This window comes from Lycorma delicatula, chromosome 5 (assembly GCF_047948215.1).
Source record: "Lycorma delicatula isolate Av1 chromosome 5, ASM4794821v1, whole genome shotgun sequence".
In the NCBI taxonomy this organism is placed as follows: Eukaryota; Metazoa; Arthropoda; class Insecta; order Hemiptera; family Fulgoridae; genus Lycorma; species Lycorma delicatula.
In genome coordinates, this window is record NC_134459.1 from 96,233,430 (window position 1) to 96,255,866 (window position 22,437).

General features: G+C 27.7%; 1 long non-coding RNA gene across 1 annotated transcript; it reads left to right on the forward strand.

Moving 5' to 3' along the window:
* Positions 1 to 1,541: 1,541 nt before the first annotated feature.
* Positions 1,542 to 19,552, forward strand: LOC142324485 (uncharacterized). The gene is made up of 3 exons (XR_012756304.1): positions 1,542 to 1,945; positions 13,800 to 13,886; positions 19,189 to 19,552. It is a non-coding gene; the product is annotated as an uncharacterized LOC142324485 (long non-coding RNA).
* Positions 19,553 to 22,437: the final 2,885 nt, after the last annotated feature.

Below are 22,437 nucleotides of genomic sequence, written 5' to 3' on the forward strand. Positions count from 1 at the left end.
GGAACTAGCAGTTAATGATGTTAAAGAACAATTTAGATTCGGAGTAACAGTACAAGGTGAAAAGATAAAGATGCTACGATTTGCTGATGATATAGTAATTCTAGCCGAGAGTAAAAAGGATTTAGAAGAAACAATGAACGGCATAGATGAAGTCCTACGCAAGAACTATCGCATGAAAATAAACAAGAACAAAACAAAAGTAATGAAATGTATTAGAAATAACAAAGATGGACCAATGAATGTGAAAATAGGAGGAGAAACGATTATGGAGGTAGAAGAATTTTGTTATTTGGGAAGTAAAATTACTAAAGATGGACGAAGCAGGAGCGATATAAAATGCCGAATAGCACAAGCTAAACGAGCCTTCAGTAAGAAATATAATTTGTTTACATCAAAAATGAATTTAAATGTCAGGAAAAGATTTTTGAAAGTGTATGTTTGGAGTGTCGCTTTATATGGAAGTGAAACTTGGACAATCGGAGTATCTGAGAAGAAAAGATTAGAAGCTTTTGAAATGTGGTGCTATAGGAGAATGTTAAAAATCAGATGGGTGGATAAAGTGACAAATGAAGAGGTATTGCGGCAAATAGATGAAGAAAGAAGCATTTGGAAAAATATAGTTAAAAGAAGAGACAGACTTATAGGCCACATACTAAGGCATCCTGGAATAGTCGCCTTAATATTGGAAGGACAGGTAGAAGGGAAAAATTGTGTAGGCAGGCCACGTTTGGAGTATGTAAAACAAATTGTTGGGGATGTAGGATGTAAAGGGTATACTGAAATGAAACGACTAGCACTAGATAGGGAATCTTGGAGAGCTGCATCAAACCAGTCAAATGACTGAAGACAAAAAAAAAAAAAAAAAAAAAATATATTCTGTTCAAGCGTACTTTACCACTATGGGAACTTCAGTATCTGAAGAAAACAGTTTGTACAAAAATGACAATTATTCCCTAAATACCAATAAAAATTTATCTTACAGAATATATTTAATATTTTTTGAAGTTATGAAAATCATAAACAGTGGATGATCAACACTTGTCTTTAATAATGTGAAAATTAAGTTTCCAGAATGGAGCTTTGATGAAAGAATGTTAAAAAACATGGTGCTTGTGTACTATAACGGCGCCACTATCACTATAACGGACGTTATAACCAGCGTGACTGGTGGCGAGTTAAATAACCACCTTCTACTTATAAATACAATCTAATCAAACTTAATCTTAATTAGCGAGCGTCGGTAAAGTTTTTTATGTTTAGCCTGCCTGCGCAACCACCATCTGGATTACTTCAGAGGATGATCTGTATGATTGTAAATGAAGTGAAATGGTCAACCATTTCTGAGATGTGTAGTTAATTGAAACTAAACCACCAAATAACACCGGTATCCACGATCTAGTATCCCAATCCGTATAAAAGTAACTGCCTTCACTAGGATTGAACCTTAGAACTCTCGACTTTGAAATCAGCTGATTTGCGAAGACGCGATCACCACTAGACTAACCCGGTGGGTTAGCGACCGTAGGTTAAGTTTGGTTAATCCATCGCGTTTTCGCAGATCAGCTGATTTCGAACGTTCAAATCGTAGTTAACGTAATACGGATTTGAATACCAGATCACAGTTAACGGTGTTCTTTTGTGGTTGGGCTTCAATTAACCACACCTCTCAGAAATGGTCGACCTGAGACTGTACAAGGCTATGCTTCACTTACACAGCATCCTCTGAAGTAACGGATCACCGTCAGCATCCTCTGACGGTGATTTCCGTTGGCTAAACAGGAAAAAAGTTAAATCTGGTTGCCGGTCTCCATGGCAGCGTCTCGGACTTTCATCCGGAAGTCCCGGGTTCGAATCCCGGTCAGACATAGCATTTTTACACATTCTACGAATCATTCATCTTATCCTCTGAAGCAATACCTAACGGTGGTCCCGTTGGTAAAAAAAGGTAATTTTGGTTAGATTATAATTGTACATTCTATTTAGGTATTAAGATTTTTAACTATTAACTAAGCAATAGAGATATTCAGGACATACTAAATAAATACATCTTATTTAGGTATTCAGATATTAAGTTTGTCTTTACTAGTTAAGCGATAGCAATAGCCTTTCAATGGCACCATCCAACAACTGACTAACCATAGTACACCGTTATAATACGTAAGTACCAAAAGTATTTATTCATGGTACTGTTTAACAAATACAGTCTTTTGTATAAGTTATGATTATTTTTTTATGACATGGCCTTCAACATAGTCCGTTTGATTGAAATAACATCTTAAATTACATTCCTTAAAAAACTGTTTTTAGTTATGAAAAGTCAGTAGGGTAGAATAAATGATACAGGGAAAAATGATTGAAAAAAAGTCATTATCCATTTTTCTGTAATAATAAAACATACTAGGTTCCACTTGGAAAGAATTTTACTATATACTACAGGGCTTACTTCTCACTTCAAGGCCGATGCTCAATAACCTTTTTCTATAAAAGAGCCATGTAATTGAATTCAAAAAGATCTGGAAGTGAAAGATCTTCTAGATTAGGAAGAGGGAAGTGATCTCTGGTATTCTTATTAATACTGTTGTTTCATAATAATTTTAACAAATGAGTTACAGTTGGATGATTCACTTCTTTTTTTTTGGCTTGATGATATTACCACATAAGCTTGAAGCTTGTGCATGGGATATGGAATTTTGTAATTTATGAAAAATCCTATGCCTGACAAATTTGAACCCAGGACCTCCGGAAGAAAGGCCAAGACACTACCACTACATCACTTCTTTTTTAAATCAGATTATTTACTTCCAACATTTTCAGAGTATGTGAAAATGCAACTCAAGATCTTTTTTGAATTAATTAAATGTCTCATCTGAAGATTTATTGTTCATCTGTCTTGAAGTGGACAGGGATGATAATAAAATTTGCTAGCCATCTACAATAGAATAAAATTTATCAATAGTCAGCATACCAGCCACCTATTCAACTGGTTTTCTCAATTCCTTGCTTTTTATCATCTTTTTTTCATACACCCTTTTGGCTAAATGGCTAGGTAATTGAGCATTTGATTTGCAGCTTCAGTCGTAAAAAATTTTAGTTTTAATTAACTGATGTTGCAGAATAATGACAAATTTATTAAATTTAAAATCAATAAAATGTAAATCAATTTACATTTAAAATCAGTACCAATAAAAATCATTCTAAAGTTTTCAAGAAAATTTCATCACATCAAAAAGTGTTAACTTTAAATTTTTACATCATAAAAGCTGAATAATTCATATCAAGAACCCATTTTTATGAAAATTAGTTCATTTATTAGACCAGATAACTATGTTTAAAAAGAGTCTTAAATGTGATTAATTTTTAAAGTTTGAGAAACGGATGTGCAGCGTATTAGCATTATAAGTTTGATAGAAACATTCATACGCGACTTATTTAGAATCGCATAAGACTTTTTTCATCACACTAGCTAAGATGTTCACTCATAAAGAGGGTTTTGAAAATCTACTTTAACACTGGTCAAAATCATACAGTTTGAAAATTGAAGAGAATGTCAACCTAAGTCTCACTAAATTAAATAAATTTGCAGTGGAATCTTTTCAAATATTACAGGTATTTTATGGGAATAAATGCACATTAGGATTAGTTGTTTTTGAGAAACATTAAATATTTTATAATTGTTAAGATGAATTACAAAATGGATATTTGTTCTATGTAAACGATGTGTGAAAACATTCATAAAATTAGCAAATTTTTTTAAAATAACTGAATATTATAGTAATAGCAGACATTGTAAAATAAACAAGAAGATGCTTTAATTTAGTTATTTGAGAATAAGGACTGTATGAAAAATCCTCATAGAGACATATAATTAAGGTGAAAGGATATTTGTTTTGACAACTTAAAAAGATTGAATGAATGTAAAAATTACAATGGAAGACTCCAGAATTGCCAAGCATCTAGAAAGCATGAATGAGCTGTCAAAATTCAAGGTTATAGTAATTGTTCTCTTTGACATCTATGTTATGGCTGAAGGGGTGTCTCAAAGTCAGCCAACAATGTTACCTTGAAATACTGACAAAACTTTCTCAAAGAGTAAGAAATGGCTGAATTTATTTAAAAATGAAAACTGTTAGTATAATGCACCTGCACTTTCTTCCTTGTCTGTCAAGGAGCATTTGGCTAAAAAATAAGTTATTATTATGGAATATTCATTCTAATCACCAGATTTATCACAGACTTCTACATATTCCAAAAAAATCAAAAGTTTGATGATGGAAATCCATTTTGGATCCATAGAAATCAAAAGTAGTGTTGAACAATGGAGATTATGTATACAGTGATGTTTTAGACTACATTGTTGACTAAGATGGAATTTAAAAGCAAGAGGATGTGTAAAAAGGCAGATTTTACTTGTATTTAGTAGGCCCAGCCCAAGAACCTTGCAGGCAGATCTTCTGTTTTTATAACATACAGTAAAAATTACATATCCTATAGATTTTTGGTTTTTAACTAAACTTAAAATAGATTTAAGATAGACCAATTACTAATTTTTCATTTTTTACATGTGGGTTGTAAGGAATATAATTTTTTAATTCGTTTTGATTCAGTGGTCATTACAGGCTTATAAGTGCCAAATGGGGAAATTCATCCAAATTTTATGTATTTAGATCACCTACCTTCTAATCTAGAAGCAATGTTTTATTTTTATTAATATCTTGGACACATATTTTAACCAGGAAATAAGCTGGATGAAATGATAACTGAAAGATTTCAGTTTCTTACTGGAAATCAATCCTGAAACCAGTTTGTATCAAGATACAAACTAGTGTCAGATGTTTTTATATAAATTTTCCATACTTTAATAAATAACTTGCTATCCAGTTTTTCAATTCAGTTCAATTTTGTTAATTTCTGGGCAATATGGATGAAGAGGGATAATGCTATGTTCTTTCAGAGCTAATATTTCAACAGCATAGTGAACAACATACTGCAATTTGTTATTTCACTAGTTCATACATTATAACTAGCAGTTTATTTCTGAAAGGAATGTTGTAATTCCTTAATGATTTTGGATAACAACTTTTTAAAAAGATGAAGTTAATGCTTTATCTACCTGATGTGTTATCTTTCAACAATACTTATTTAGCAAATAGCATGTTAGTTATTCTTGCCATTCTGAATAATTCTTGAAATTCATTACATTATGAAAATTGTAAAGTGATTCCCACTAAATGAAATAAGCTGAAATGAAACCGATTTCACCTTGCAAGTTTATTGCAAACTTCTTACTACGATGTAAGTTTCATTGGTTTAGATAACTGAAGGACTTTCTTCTCTAAGTTTCTGAATCTGTTGAAGAAATTAAAATCATTTGTACTGTATGCTGTGCAGTAAAAACGACCTGTTTTTTTTTTGCATTATGCCACTTAAATTCAATCGATTTCAAGTTTTCTTAAGCTGTCTTATTTTACTTGGGAATAATTTTTCTTCTTTAGTTTCAAAACCAACTTCTGAAGTGTAAGTACACACTCTTCAGTAATGTAAAATTTGAGAACTATGAAGTAGTAGCCTTGTCAAAAATCATCTTTAAATATTATTTTAATGCATATTATTTCTTGTGAGGGGAAATGAACAAAAAATTATTTTATTTTTTTCAGCATATTGTAATTGTTTTTTAATTTACTAACATGCAGTTTTGTGGCTTTCAAAACTTGTTCTAAGATGTTTTTGGAATCAGTTAGAAATGTTCTAATCTATGCTTCCTCAATCATAAAATCAATATGTTTTTTTATTGTATCTCTAGAATGCTATTCAATGATAAGACTAGTTAATTTACCCTAGTTTGGCCTTTTTTTAAAATTATAGTATGCCTAAGACTAATTTTTATTAACACAATAACTGTTCAGTAAAAGGTTTAATTAAATGTTTGTAAATTTTGTATAAACAAGCTCCTAAGGTCTTGTCTACACAAATAGCTCTAAAAATTATAACCATTAATAAATAATAATAAACAATGCACATTTAAAAATGTACATTCATTAATTTAACAATATGCTTTCATAAAATAATGAACAAATGTTTGGTGTATGCTCTTCACAAAAAGATATATTACTTCAGCAATGAAATGAAGGAAGTAGAAAGGCCCCGTATGGAGTAGGTGTGATGATTAGATATAACAAATGAATTACTGATTTTTTTTTTTTATAATGCGAGTTGTGATTTGTTTGTGTAAATGAATCAACAGAGTTGTGTGATTAATAGTGTAGCAAATAGCATCAAACATCAACTGATTGATGACTAAAAACAAATCCTCATTAAAAGAATAATCTCCTTTAACAAATTCTTAAATATACCACAGGTGTAAAAAATTAGAAATATTTTCAACAGATAATGCATTATGTGGTGCAAAAAATTTCTAGTCTCTTCTTTTAATTAATACTGGTTTTTTTCTGGCATAACACATAGATTAAACAAATTTCATGACGAGTGTAAGATAGCAGTTTAAGTTTCATCATAAAACTAACAATCAAGAAGGAAATTCTAGGAAAATGAGATGTTTGAATTCCAAAACGTTTGGGAAGGAAAGTACAAATGAGATTTTCAGTAAACCAAGAAGGATAGAAAGAGTATATAAAAATGATAATAACCAACCAGTAATTTTTAATGAGTTTTGGCATAGTGCTAGAAAATCAGTTTTACTGATGTTAACATAATATAAAGTATGATGTAAAAGCTCACACACTCAAAAATTCCTTATCTAGCAAACAAGAATCACTTAGTTAATGCACATTTAAGGAACCATGCTATTCTAGAGAAGTACTATAGGGACTAACAGATTAAAATAACAACAAGAAATAGAAAGATAAAAATTTATTTAACTGATAAAACAGGATAGTTAATAGTTAAGAAAAAAAATTAAGAAGTAAAAAATAAAATTATCCTGAAAAGCCTCACAATTGTTGAAATTAGTGATTTTCACAGTAGTGCAAATGATGCAGAGAGCTATGAAGTAACATTATGAAGTACATTTTTATTGTGCATATAAGACATCTATAACTGTAAAGGATGTCAATTGTTTGATATAGAAATATGAGTATAACCTATTATTCCTTAATTTTATCTTTTCAGCACAGAGTTATTTCTCTTCAAAACAAAATATAATAAGAAAAACATGATGTGTTTTTTTTTTGTTTACATAACTGTAACAATGAATTTTTTTTTGTCTTCAGTCATTTGACTGGTTTGATGCAGCTCTCCAAGATTCCCTATCTAGTGCTAGTCGTTTCATTTGAAAACAATGAATACAATATAGAATTAAAAAAATCATATAAGTAATAGAACTAATGAAAACAGATGTGTTTATTTACTTTTTCTTTTAAACTTTATATTAAACTGAGGTAAGAAACTGTGCTCAGGAACAAATAAGAATATTATTTTACATAAAATAAATATGTTTGTTTCACAAGAAAAACATAAATTCTATGCATCATTACTATACTAAAATTACACCTACTCCACAATATTATATACAAATATATATATATTTAAACATGTGTACCATTACTAATATTAAAATCACAGTCAGTGGGCAGTGAATGATACAAATAATATACAGTAAGGAAATTGAATAAAATCTATTTTACAATTACATTGGAACATATATCTGATATAAAATTTATAGGACCTAAGAATTAATTATTTTGTATTTTATCCTTATTTTCCCACAATTATTCTATAACTACTGCGAAAGCAATTACCAACCAAACTCATAATTTACTGCTTACAAAATATCAATGTTTGAAATATTGCATATGATTTCTGTAAAAATGTTTAAAAGTTGAGTTTGTTTCATCATTTTAAAGATAACTGAAAGCTCTCTTGAACATCATTTAATATGTTTAGGAAAAAATATTAATCACATGAAGTGCTCTAACCATACATAGTTTGTGCTGAAGTAATATAATACTCCAAACTTCATCACTAACTTCACCTATCTATATACAACTGTAAATTATCTACCTATCTATTAACAATGTCATAATATGTTCCACAAACAATCTATAAAACTGCAACCAATTGAAAAATATTAGAATTAATTATAAATAATATATTAAAAGTATTTTCGTTGTGACTAGATCAATAGTCAAGAGAGTACTGATTGGACTACTGATCTAGTTACTATAAAAAATATTTTTATGGTCTTTTTTAAGTGCTCAATTTGATATTTCTTTGTGATTGTGGTAATTCACAAAAAAAAAAGCTTAAAATTATTCTTTAAAAGTAAAAGCATTAACAAAAGAAATAAATACATATGGTTGTATTATTTAAAACTGATTAATTTTATAACTTTTTTTGACACAAATAGATTGTTTACTTTGTTGATTGAATACTCTGATAATTTTATATTAGTTTGATTTAACAATCTCACAGTTACTATTCAATTATACTTATCCATGTCTTGTATATTTGCAGATACAGATACAAGTTCAGTCCTTCAACAAAGTAATACAAAATGCCAAAACAAGTTTTTTTTTTAAGTTCTTCAGTAGCATTCCAGTTTCTGTTGTAGATTTATAATAAAATAAACATAAAAGCAATTAATAAAGCACTCAATCACAGCCAGTTGTAAAATTTACATTAATTTATACAGTGTACAATATAAATAAAAGTTATTTTCTGCCAATTTTACTATCTACTTTCCACTTCTGTTCTTCAGGTTTTAAGAGACTGTTACTTTTGCCGAATCTCATACAATAACACATTCCCATACATATTCATATACAACTGATGGATAATGAACCAATAATAAAATATTTTTAGGAATTTGAATAACAACTGGTAATAATCAGGGATAGCAGGGCATTTTACATGAAGAATTTATATCACAAGCTCAATTAAATTAATATACCAGTTCATTCAGTAACGGCATAAATGTTTCAATGAACAGAATCAAAACCATGAATTTTGTATATAGTAGGAAGAACTGTGTGGGTATATTATTTATAATAAAGGAAATATTTGAATAAATGCACACTTGTCTAATGAATTCACTCTAATAAAATAAAAATTATGTTTAATAAAGTTTTAATCTACCTAGCAGAAATTCTGGCAAAAATGTGTGTGAAATAAATGGGTTCCCTATTTATTGGAATCTGCTTCCTTATCAAGCTAGTCTAGGATAACAGTATGCCATTTAATGTATAATGCACATACCAAAAACATAATATATTACTTGATTACATAATATATGTATACCTGAAAATTTCCAGAAATTAAAATTCTGATTCTTAAAAATATGTAAAAATTTCCATCCACCCTTTAATGGTGGTTGTATTATATTTTTTTCTGCTCAGACAACAAACATGTATGTTTTAATTAACACTTAAAAATTATTTAGTTCTCATATCTTTGATTTTTAAGTACTACTTATAATACAATGTAATCATTAAATAAGAATAGTTGAGATTATGTACATCACTTTGTATAGTTGAGGTTACGATGAAGAGTTATCACATAAATCATGACAATTCCAGTGAATTTATCCTGAAAACATTTGAATTAATTAATTTTTTTAGTAAAATTTATCTATTTTATTTTTAATTATACAATACATAAAAGTATTTTTTTAAATTTTATTCTGATAAATATCAAAAGAGCAAAACATTTAATTGTTTGGTAAAATAGCAGAAAAAATCCAGCAGTGAAAATTTATCTTACCATATAGAAATAAAAGCAGGTATGAGATTAACATGTTCTCATTTATACAATAAAGTAGGAAACATCAAAATTGTGAAAACACTGTGATTTCATTGGATTGGTAAAGTGAAATTTCAATTTTTTGAGGTAACATGTTATTCATAATTCTTGCAAGGACCTTTAGAAAAAAACAAGTTTTTGTTTGGAAGAATTCATTCAATGTTTTACTTGAAGTGTAAAAATTTCCAATTTTCAGAATATCCAAAAATAAATCTGACTACTTTGTAGAAACGCACAAATAGGTAAATACAGCATTTTATATCAACAAAATTAGAAATAGACTTATAAAATGTGAACTTTATTATAAAATATGTTCTAGGAAAACTCAATTAAAATTGAAGTTAAGTTACTATGAGATATGTAATTAAGAAATGAAAGGTGTAAATATCAGTTAACACGAAAGATAGCAATAAATTTAACAAGAAGATACTTTGCAATTCATTTTTGCTGTTCACTTCTCTGAAGATAACCATGTCCAAGGCTATAAAGAGATATCCATTACTTTTGGTTGTAATATAGTCTAAAAATGGGAATGTATATAATAACATCTTGTTCTTCATACTTTTATTAGAAATCTGTTTTAATTTAGTCATGATCTAAACACAACATTCCTAGCTTAACTAACCATGGTTTGGTGTAAGTAAAGTACATCTTGACAACAAATCTCATCTAAATGATAAAAATCTTATCTTTCTGTAGAAAGTTATTGCAAAGAGGAAAAGAATGCAAGGGCTCCCAAACTTAATGCATAAATCTACAATATTGTAATCCATGAAAAAAAATAAAAAAGCGGGTACCAAAGTAGTATAGCAATGTTCAGTAATTTTTTGTTAGTATAAAACACTCAACGAATATTTTTAAGCATTAAAAAGATTTTCAGTACAAGAATGTGGGTATTCTTAATATGAAACATGTGTACTTCATTAATAGAAACTGTATTTTACATACATTATTACGACAGTTTTATAGTTCAGGATAATTCTGATCATCCTTGCATATAATATAACAAAAAAGATAATAATCACAATATATTACAATCTACAAAATTTATATATACTGAATGTAGTGTACCTAGACTAATTTTTAACATTTTGTTTCTTAATACTACTGTGCTAACTTTTACACATTCATATTTATTATTAAGATTACATTTTTAACTGTGATTAATTTACTTTATTGGACATGTGAATAAGAATGTTATTTCAAATTAGAGCCAAAAATAAAAATACGCATCAGCTTCTGCCCTTCACTGAAACAAAAATGCATCTCAATCCTTATTGAAAATAAGCAGAATAAAAATTCAGAATGTTAAACTAAGCATAAATATATTTTTCTTACTTAATACTAACAATTCATATATAAGACTTATTATTACATTATATGTTAATATCGCAAGACTTTTTTCCCCAACATATCTCTGAACTATGCTGGTAATTCAAATTCTTTACTTAAATCACGTCAAGACACTTCTAAGAACTATAGAAATTTTCAGTCTTATAAATTTTTTTTAAAAATTGTGTTAATTAATCCTATACCACACAAAAGAATGAATTAACATTGATAATTACGGTTGTAATTAAAGTACGTTGAACAGCCTTGTTAACAGAAGTATGCTTAATATTTGATAATATTCTTAAATGAATTATTATTACACCTTATTAGAATATATACATAATATTATTGCTAATGAAAAATTATGTGTAGCCTTTGATCTATAATGACTAATAAGTGAATAATAGAAAATGTGCCTAGAGACAAATATAATATCAGCATTCTTGTTTACTGTTACAATGTTGTAGTTTGTGTTACTTTGAGTTATAATAATTTTATCAAACATGGCTTGTTGGTATGGTTATATAATTAATAATTAAAAAATCCACTTACCAACAATTTTTTTATATATGCGTTTCAGAATAAAATTCCATCATCAGGAACCAAAAGATTTTTTGTTATAATGTTATTAAAACTAAAACTCCTTGTCATGAAAATTTGTTTATCATAAACAAATTTGTTATAAAAAATTTACATAAATAAGGAGTTTTGGTTTTAATAAAATTATAACAAAAAAAGTTTTTAGTTCCTGATGATGTAATTTTATTATGAAAGTGCTTGAAGGAATGTATAAGAGAATTGTTGGTAAGTGGATTTTGGTTTTTTTAATTATTAATTATACTTTGAGTTAGCCTTAAATTTTTTAATACTTCTTAGTCTCTCAAAATTACACAACAGAATAAAAAACCTCAGAAATTAGGCAACCTAATTTTCTGATTCTGTTATTCCCTCCCAAATTAAAAAGAAAAAAAAATTAGACAAGGTTATTTATATATTAATTATATATATATATATATATATATTTTGAAGGTTTACCTTATTGTCAGTTAATAGAAACTTTTTAAAGAGAAAAGAGAAGTATTAGAAAAATACAGTCAAAAAATTAAAATAAAATATTTTATTTGGCCAGCCAACACGTGCAATACTGTACTAACATTATTGTTTATTTAATAAATAATACAAATGTGCTATTATCTATGACAATTTTGATAAGAAAGTCATTATATCAAACTCTTGCCTGCAAATTAATCAAATTAGACTTTTTTCTATACTTGTATATATAATATTCTAAAATATTTAGTTTTTTATTATTATTATCATTACATCCTTCTACAATTTCTATTATTTTTAAATTTGTATCCGAGTCGGTGATTGAATGTTTATTGATTATTAAATGGTCTGCAAGATTGGAGAAACCTAATTTATTGTTTTTATAAGATCTAAAATGTTCTGCAAACCTAGCCCTAAATGAGCAAGAAAAAAAAGAAAAATTTGTTACTAAACTCTTACTGGCCTAATTTCATTTATTAAATAACGAATAATACATATCACATTTACAGAATTAATACAATTCTTATGACAACGAATAATCATACAAATTGTATTATTTCTGTAAATGTGATATGTATTATTCATTGTTTAATAAATGAAATCGGGCCAGTACGAGTTCTGTAACAAATCTTTCTTTTTTTCTTGCTCATTTAGGGCAACTTATAAAAAGGTTTCTCCAATCTTGCAGACCATTTAATAATCAATAAACATTCAATCACCGACTCGGTTAAAAATAATATAAATTGTAAAAGGATGTGATGATGATGATTGATGATGACGACGACGATGATAAAAACTAATTTTTTAGAATATTATATATACAAGTATAGATAAAAGTTTAACTTCATTAATGTGCAAACAGAGTTTGATAATGACTTTATTATCAAAACTGCCATAGCACATTCATATAATTTATTAATTAAAAAATAATGTTAGTTCAGTACTGTTCGTGTGGCTGACCAAATGAAATATTTTACTTTAATTTTTTGACTACGTATTTTTCTAATACGTGACAATTTTAATGTGTGATTTTAAAAAGTTTTTGTTAACTGACAATGAGGAAAAACCTCAAAAGCGCTCTTAAAATGGAAAAAACAATAAGAATAGTGTAAGAGACATTATTGAATTCTGTACTGTTGGTGGAAAGCTGTGTTATTCTTTTGTCTTGGTCATGACTGGTATAGAGGAGAATATGGACAAATACAATAACAAAAAAAAATTGATTTTGCTAATTTATATATATATATATATATATATATATATATATTTCTATTTTTTTATTACTGCTAAGATGCAAAACAAATTTAAGGTATCTGTGGATAGGCCATAACAGTCAGTCGACAGATACGTAAAGTTAAAGGTTTTTATTTTTAATTGCATAGGAATCTTTAACCCTTTAATGATTTATGATATATTTATCCAGTGGAGGTAATATTTACCAAAACTGATGGACTGGCAGTGACAAAGATTAAACTGTTTAATGCTGGATATATCAGTTGATAATAATTATAATCTTATGGCACAGAATACAACTAACATTTCAATTTCAGCATTATTACACATATTATTTATTTGTTTTTTGGTATTATAAGTCAATTCATAATTTAGCTTTTCATTGTATGATTATGAGTTGTGTTGTTTATTGGAGATTATTTTATTTTTAGCAACCAAAATAACAGCAATAATAATTTTTGAAGTGGACAAATATATTCTTATTTCTTTTGAAAGTGCACTGCACATTCCACATAAAGGTAGATATTATTTGGATATGTTATTTAAAGCTAGATATTATTTAATAGTTTACAGTCTTTAACAGCCAATTTTTTATTAAGTAGCAATGTACACTGGTGACATTTTTACGAAGTCTGAAGCTATTTCCCTTCGGTAGACTTGTTTGATGTTTCTTGTACTATGTCAACATTGTTCAGAATCATTTATGCAAAGCTGCTTTTACTGAGAAAGCCAGGTTATGTTGGACTAACTTATGTTTTGGTAGTGACCAAGTCGTGCTTGACTGCAGAGGTTACATTTGTTAGTAAGATTACCTTTGAGAGGCACAGTGCTTATTGAAATTTATTTAAAAATAAATTCTGAAAACTTCTGAACTTTTCAGGAAAAGTGAATAAATGAAAAATTAGTGTTAGCAATTTGTCAGTTAAGACTGAAGAATACTGTGTTACATTTATTAATGTTATTCTGAATGCTAAAAGCTGTCAAGTGAAAACTTCAATAGATTGCAGCTGGCTGAAACAGTATGATGCTTTAAAGGTAGACAAAACTACAAATTGATTTTTTCTATCAGTAGGCCGGCCAGGCAGCAATAACAAAAAATATTCTGTTCAAAATTTAAATTAAAAAAAAATATATAGAAGCCTAATGTGCAAGTAGGATATGAAAGAGTTCACAAATCAGAATATAATTAAAAGAAACACAAAAATAAGAAATTATAAAAATATTTTCAAATAACTGCCAGATAGATTCTCTAGAAACGTAAGTATAATCCAAAAAGGAAATTTTAAAATCTATGTTTTTCAATGAGGTTAACATACAAGGATTGGTACATCTTACTGGTTTTTATACCTATCCCACGGAATATAAAAATTTACATATATTTAATTATCAAGACGATTTGAGCAAATTTGTGTCTTTGTAACTGAAAAGTTAAAATGCTGCTGAAATCGCATATCATTTTGCAGATATATTTTGTTACATCTTCAGATTTACAACCTGATAATAGATGTGAATTTACGAACAATGAAACAATTCAAATGTATGCAATGGCAGTTTCATATGAACTGAAAACAGGACATGTAAAACAAATATTGGTGTAAATGTGATGATAAAAATGTAATTAGAGTAATTATGGAAATTAAATCCTGTCATGCAAATTGGATTATCTGGCCATTGAGGAGGTTCCACAAAAACCTGCACTCTATGGACAGCTAGCAACAAGGGCTTATTTAACCACTTATTTCAAAATATCACAAAGGTTTAGAGTAAATAAAATATAAAAAAAATAGATTACTTTTGATAAAAAAATTTATTTTAAATTATTCTTATTAACCTAATTGTCTCAGCAAAAACAGCTTTGTAGAGATAGTTCTTAAAATATTCATATTGTATAACAAACATTGTACAAAGTTCCCCAAAAATAATGAATTTCAAAGTTTTTACAAATATAAAATACAACAAAGTCAAAGAATATCTGTGTGATGAAATTGCATCATTTCTTTGTACACAATATATAGAATAATTACAGCAGAAATAGAGTAATGAAACACTTTTTAAGTGGGAAAATAGATAGATTGAAAAGGATTATAATAGAAAAATTTACTGATTAGTATACTTTGGAAGTTTCCACATCAAATATGTCTTTTTTGATTCTTCAAGGCCTGCCAGTAACTGCACTATCTATCCATTACTTTAGATACTTATTTAGAAAGGATGGAACTTAATACAGTTCAGCGAAATAAAACTCAAATAGATTTAATTGGTTGTAGCTCAGCTGACAAGTTATTGTTATATACCTCTCCATAAAGCTCACTCCAGTGCGAGTACTACTTTACTGGGTAAAGCACAGACAAAGTAGCAATTTTCATTAATTATTTAAATATGTTTTCATTTTGGTATATATATATATATATATATATATGTACTGTCTGGCCAATACAATGTAATAAACATAAATGGACTAATAAAAAATTCCATTCAGGGTAGCTAAGTCAGCTCTCCAAATGGATTGGGAGCACTTTCTCAGGTATTCAATCTATACAGAGCGGGGCAACATGTAAGTATGATTAGAACATATGCATTACAGAAAGCATCACATTTTACATACTATAGGAAAAATTATTCTTCAGGCTTAATACACAGTGTAAAGAGAATACTTGGCATTGGGCTGACTACTCTGCTTCTGGAAGGGCATAAAATCAAGAACTGATTTTCTAGGTTGAGGGACTGGCATGGGTTTAGCAACTTCACCCAATGAAAAAGGTTTTTATGAAGTGTCTACAAAAAATGCTTTCGATTTTGTTTGAATTTATGAATAAGTAAACTGGATTAAATAAAAAAATTGAGCTGGTAAAAGATGAAAGGGTATAAAACAGAGGAAGGCCTAGAAAGTGATGATTGTAAATTTGTATTATGCAGATCAGATCTACAACCTTCAGATGGATATCTTCAATAAATGGGAAAGAAAGCTTGAAGAATGATAGATAAAAATAAATAATGGTAATGCATTGTAAATCCAGGATGCTTTGTAATAAAGTATTCAAAATTCAGAGTGATGATTTTAGAAATTTATATGTACATTATGCACTATAAGAAATTACTGACAAGAGAATGGTTGAGTGTCAGGATAGAGTTTAATTTTCTATAATGAACAGAAATTAAATTAAGCAAAATAATAAATGTAATTAACAGACAGATAATACTCTTAAAAATACTATTTTAATACATGTATTATAATATATTTTATAATAGTATAATGATAACTACAATTCATCTATTTATTACACTTTATTTTTTCTGATGAATAGGATAAAACCTAACTCTGACTATTCTAAATCTAATCTAAAAACAAAGGGACAATAATGACAAAAATAAGGAGAAAAACTAATAGATAATTAAATTATAAATAGAATTATAATATTTACATTTATTTAGGTACAATTAGCTATATTAGTTGTTACATTTTACTACTGTAAATTCTGAATCTATTTATATTTATTTAAAAAGATTTTAATCAGATTTCCACATGCTGATGACTTCATGAATAATTGTCTGAAACACATGGTCCACGAAACTAGTTATAAATTATAAGTTATAAATTATTTAGAAATAGTTGGGCTAACAAATCAGATTACATATGAGATTAAAACAAAGATTACATGAGATGTCTAATTTTTTTGGGTTTAATGATAAATTTTATTCATTAAACAAAGAATTTTTGGAATGTATTATTTTCTGTGGAGAATTAAACTTTAAACATTTGATTCAACTATGGAACTAAATGCAACCTGATTATGTACATCATTTTCTTAAAATGAAATGCAGGTTAATATATGATACAATAGTAGTCTACAACTTTTTTTTTTGCTGCAAAAAAACACAATTGCTGGCAGCTATTCAGAGATGCCAGCTGTGTGGTAGCATCATGATCTTTCATCTGGAAATCCCAGGTTGGAAACCCAGCCAGGCATGACATTTTCACATGCTACAAAAATGTCATTTCACATCTCATCCTCTGAAGCAATATCTAATGGTAGTCCTGGAAACTAAAAAAAGAAGCTATTAAGAGGTAGGAGGAGCGCCCAAGCAAAAGGTAACAAGTCTATTAAAAAAAAAAAAAAAAAAATAGATGAGATTTGATCTGTGTTCGTAGAAGCTGAAGCTATCATGTAATTTAAAACATTTAAAAATTTTGACATACCTAGAGCTCAGATTTATGCAAAGAGTAATATGTCTTTCCTATCAATGAACAGTCATGTAAGCTCCCTCCTCCAGTAGAGTCCTTGCTTTTGTAGGTTATGTGAGGTTGTTTATTGTTTATGATTGTTTGTGATGGCAGTAGTCAAACTTGTTTGAAGTTTTCTGTTATTCTGCAGTTACAGTTATGGAAGAAGGCAGTGATAGGGTTGGGGACTATAATCAAACAGTTTGCAACTAAAAAAGGAAAGTCAAAGTTAAATAAACTAAAAATATCATTGCTCCTACTGGAATGAATATCTTTCATACCTGTTTGCATGTCACAAAAATCTTGAATTGTATTAAAAATAACACAAAAATCAACTTTACACAAACAAAAACTTTACAGAGGATCTGACAATAGAACAAAGTTGCAAATCTTATGCAAATGTGAAGAGACACAGACCTAGAGTGACAAGGCTATTAACAGCCAGAAAAAAGGTAAGTCAAGCCTCATACTTTTTCAGAGAAATGTTAGGCTTCAACAGAAGATAAAAAAAAAAAAAATATAAAGTTGGCAAGAAATCTTTTGTACACATTATAGGTATGAAAACGAAATTTATTTTTTCTACTAAAGCTAAAATAAAGGAAAACGTTTAAAAAATGGTAGGAAAAAACATACTAGGCTATAAATTGATAAAACAAAAGTTATGTAAATTCTTAGGTGATCTACATGGTAGGGAAAGAAACTGTAACCATTCAAAATCAAAGCACATTTACTTTGATAATGAATTGAACATGAAAAAATTGGGATATATCTATAACTGTGTTAGTCGGCCTTTCAGGTTTGAAAAGTATTCGATTTTTTGAGAAAAGTTCCAAATTGGATTTCAAACTATGTCAGTGTACCACATTCATTCTAAAATTAGAATTGAAAAGAAAAAGGATGAAAAAGTCAGAAAAAACATTAAAATTAAAGATTTAATCTGTACACAAGAAGAGATTGAAGACTTCCAGAAAAAGCTTCTACACAAAGAAAATAAAAATTATGAGTCGACATTTTGTTTTTTAACTAATAGCTGTGGCAATCTTAACCTAAATCTGAGAAAACTAAGCTGACACATGCAGTAAGTATGAATTAGGTGCTGCTGATCCTCAAACAACCCTCTTTTTTATTCATATTCAGATGAGGTTGAATGTTGCTCTGTAGTGATTTTTTAAGTTTTAACAAATTTTTTTTAGAAACATCAATCAGAGATCCAGTGTATTTGGTTGATCTGGGTTGGGTGTTTAAGTCTGAATAAAAATAATATTTTAGTTCAAAGTCTTCTTTATTTCGTGTGTTCCCATATTCAAGAATACCTCAAAAAATTTAATTAATACTGTTGTTTTAGGTCACAGCTTTCTTCTTGCAGACCGAGTGTTTGGTTGAGTATCAAATCTTCTGAGAAAGAAAATAATAATTGAGAACAAGAAAGAATACTATATGCTCAAACGAAGTTGGAAGATTGGGCAATAAATGTTATGTGTTGGACTGTAATTTGCCTGAACATTTTCATAATATTAATCAAACCAAAAAGTAAAAAAAAAACTTAAAATTTTGGTTCAAAACTTGATTAAAAAAACACTGAACATTTTCTTTTCTAGTTGGTGAATGAAACCTATGGCATATATAAAAGAGAGGTTAAGAAACAAGATGCTGCTTCCTTCCTGTTCCACATTTGAATATTGGATGTGCTGTTTCTGTTTTTTAAAAAGGGCATATATTAAATTGCTGCTTACTATGTTGGGCCTTGGAGACTAGAAAGAGAATTCCTAGTTTGCTTATACAAGGATATCTTATATTCTCCAGCGACAGCATTATAAGGTGGAGATGAAGAAGTTTGTGACTGCTTAGAAAAAATGTAGGAATATACTTTTAAACAGTAACAATAAATTCTCCAATTTGAAAATAAAAAAATGTTTTTTTTCATTAATTCAACATGATTGAATTTTAACAACATGGTTTGCAAAATACTATGTAATATATGTAAATGAGGATAAGACCTACTTGATAAATACTGTCAAAATAAAAATATAACTAAATTTAATCGGAAATTTTAAAAATGAATTTAAAAAAAGGATACTGCAGAACAAAACTTGATAATGAAATATATTAAAGGAATATCAATCTAATTCCCAAAAAAAACTATCTAAACTGAAATCAAATAAAATAAAAATATATGCCAATGTAAATGGACTAATATCAAAGCTCGACATAGTAAAACATTTAATTGTTAAAACAGAAATACTAATATTATGGTTATGTGAAACCTATTTAACTTTAAATATGGCAGATGATGATGAAATTATATATAATTCAATAACAACCATACTGGTGAAGTTGTTTTTAATATAAATAATTATGTAAAACATAAAAACTGATATGAGTTTACAGTTTTTGAACTTTAAAGTACCAATAAATCAGTTAATTTTGACAGTTACTTAATGTATCGGTCAGTGAGTTAGCAGATTTTATAAAAAAACTACAAAAACAATATAGGAAAACACTGATCTATCAAAATGTGTAATTATTAAACATTTTTTAATATTAATTTGATTGCAATAGAAAATATTTACGTAATAAAGTTTAAAATATGTACAGTACACACTGTCCTATTAATAGTTATCAAGTATTAGCGATTAAGAGGTGTTAATAATTTAAAATAATAGTGAGATCACCCCTGAAAGATGAGAATCTGAAATGGTAGAGAGTGATTCTTAGGATATGGGTACAAAATATTAAAAAATAATCAATCATCATAAAAAACTTAAAATTTTTTTATAAGAACCTTTAAATATTGATATTAATAATTCAGGACTAAAAATGACGTTACTTATTTGTATATGATTATGAAATATATTATGGACTAGGAATTAATTTATATAATGAAAATATAAAAGTTATAAAAATGTCCAAAATAACGCCATGGTTTAACAGTGTTGTGTAAAAAGTACATCAATGAAAAAGTAGAAGCATATCAGTAGTTTTTTAATAACTGAAAATTTTCTTACAGTATTTCTAAAAATCAAGAAGAATAGAATAAAATGGTTACAGTATTAAGAATAGTTATGAAAAGATATTGCAAGACCAATCTAAAATGATTGGTGATATAAAAAACAAGAATACTTATAAAAGAAACTGTAAAGTCTAAGCAAGCATTACTACAGAAAAGCATTGTGATTTGGGGGAGAGAAGATTGCATTGTGATATATTCTTTAATAGGTTATTATTTATTCTCTATAATGTTTAGATTTTATGGTTACTTTAAAAAAGATTAGCATCTAGATGGCCTGGGAGTGGTTGAAACAGATCAGCTTTTTATTTTACTTTATAAATATCACTAATTTAATTTTTAATTATTAAATGTGAATATATTGTGAGGTTAGTTTGACTGTTTTTAAACATTAAAAGTATTACGTCTTTTTGAAAGTACATTTTAACTACATATATGGTCATTATATAAATAGATCAGCAGTTGTATAAGGAATAAAATATTTTATTATGTATTAACATACGACTGCTCAAGGATAAAGTAACAAATATTGCATTATTATGTTACTAAAATTGTACTGATTACCTTGGCACATATAGTGTTATCAATTTAAAAATAAAATGTAATTTTTTTATATAAATATATAATTAATTACATTTAAATATTAAGTGAAACCTAATAAGGCTGCAACGCTATCAAATTGAAGCCAGATTGTACTGATTACAATTTCCAGTCCTTTACTTTAAGTTCATGACTAAAAATTTAAGTACGTATAATTTTTTTTATTAAAAATTGTTTATTTCTACAGGTATAATCCAGTCTGTGTTGCTTATCTGTTCTTTGTGATCTTAAAAAAAGAAATGCAAATTTGAGAGCAAAGTTAGGAGTTACCAATTAAAATGATAAATGGAAAAAACTGATTTTTTGGGGCGAAGAAGTCATTAAGGCAGTAATCAAATAAACAATGTTCTAAATGGTCATAATGTGTTGGCAACCAGTATTAAGTAGTAACATTGTTAAAGTGGAAAATCCAGCAAATATTCAAACAGCCCCTTAAAATAAATTACTATGATAGCATTATTCTAGTTCAATTCTATTACTGGATTTGTTTTATCAATTTTTAGTTAAATGTAGAAGAAAAATTTTTTAAAATTATAAAACAGATGTGTAAGAAGAGTAATTGGTGTACCTTTGTTAAGAAATATTGCAGATTTACTGAAAGGTTTAGATTGGCTTTGTAGTGACAATTTAAAAATATTTAATGCTTTAATGTTTATACATAAAATATAAACAGGAAGAATACCTATGCATATGAAAATATTACAAAATAAATAGTGAAAATCACAACTAAAATACTAGAAACAAAACTAATTGTTATGTAGAAACAATTAAAAAAAAAAAAAGATCATAAGTAAATTATTTTATAAGGCTTTACACAGTACAATAATATAACTCTAAAATCAAATACAGTATTAAAAAATTCAAAACTGAATAAAAAATTACACCTAAAAAACAAAAATGCTATATAACATGTAAGATAAATAAGGCAACGTGTAAGATATATAAAAATTAATTATTTTTTCAAGATATATAATACATTGTAAGTTTCCTTAAAAGACAGAGAAGTTATTTGTATTAAGTTATCATTTGTTGTTGAATAAAAACATTAAATAAACAGACAAAATAAAAACCTTCTAGTGTACATATTTAAGTGTGTAGTGTGTGATATTATTTTTTTAATACTATTTTTTATTTACATCACTATTTAAATTTTTTTTATATAAGCCTTTTTTAAACATTAACAGTAAACATGGGTTTCATCAAAAGATAGCACATTCTCTTGGTTCAAAACAAAAAATGT